The sequence below is a fragment of the Octopus bimaculoides genome, chromosome 17 (assembly GCF_001194135.2).
Source record: "Octopus bimaculoides isolate UCB-OBI-ISO-001 chromosome 17, ASM119413v2, whole genome shotgun sequence".
NCBI classification, from domain to species: Eukaryota; Metazoa; Mollusca; class Cephalopoda; order Octopoda; family Octopodidae; genus Octopus; species Octopus bimaculoides.
In genome coordinates, this window is record NC_068997.1 from 14,111,403 (window position 1) to 14,112,324 (window position 922).

The 922-nt window shown below is 38.2% G+C and overlaps 1 protein-coding gene across 2 annotated transcripts in view; it reads right to left on the reverse strand.

Annotated features, from left to right (window-relative positions):
* LOC106876779 (uncharacterized) overlaps positions 1 to 922 on the reverse strand; it is a 790,885-nt gene that overhangs the window by 399,957 nt on the left and 390,006 nt on the right. The window lies entirely within an intron of this gene.

Consider the following 922-nt stretch of genomic DNA (forward strand, 5'->3'; position numbering starts at 1 on the left):
GAGAGAGGGGGAAGGTGGGTATGGGGGAAGAAAGAGAGGAAGAGAAAGAGAGAGTGAGAGAGAAGAGAGTTAGAGAGAGGGAAGAGGGGCATGGGGGGGAGAAAGAGAGGAAGAGAAAGAGAGTGAGAGAGAAGAGAGTGAGAGAGAAGAGAATGAGAGAGAGGGAAAGAGAGAAGCGAGTGAGAGAGTAAGAGAGTAGAGAGTAAGAGTGAGAGAGAGGGAAAGAGAGAAGAGAGTGAGAGAGTAAGGGTGAGAGAGTAAGAGAGTAAGAGTGTAGAGAGTAAGAGTGAGAGAGGGGGAGTACGAGAGAAGAGAGTGAGAGAGAGTAAGAGAGAGGAGAGAAAGAGTAGGGGTGAAGAGAAGTGATATATATATAATATAAAATATATATATATATGTGTGCGTGTGTGTGTGTACATATATACACATGCAAGCACACACACACACACACACACACACACACATATATATGTATGTATATGTTGGTATGGCTATGGAATAGTATTATAACACATCCTTTTAATATATATATATATATATATACACATATATACACACACACACACACACACACACAGTGTAGGCTTCCTGTTGTATTTCTACTTGTAAATTGAATCATGTGGTAATTGTCAGCCTAGGGCTAAACTAGAAGATGCCATACCCAAGGTGCTGTACTGAGGGATTGAACCATGGTTTTGAAGCAATCTTCTGAACCACACGCCAATACTTGTGCCTGTGTCATGCTATACACATGCACATGTAGATGCATATTAATGTGCAATAGCAGACACACAGTGCATAGATACATGTAACTATATATTTAAGTTGAAGCATTCGTTCATTATTTCTGTATATTTCATTATATTAATAAATACATACACACACATATGTATTATATATATATATATATATATATATATAT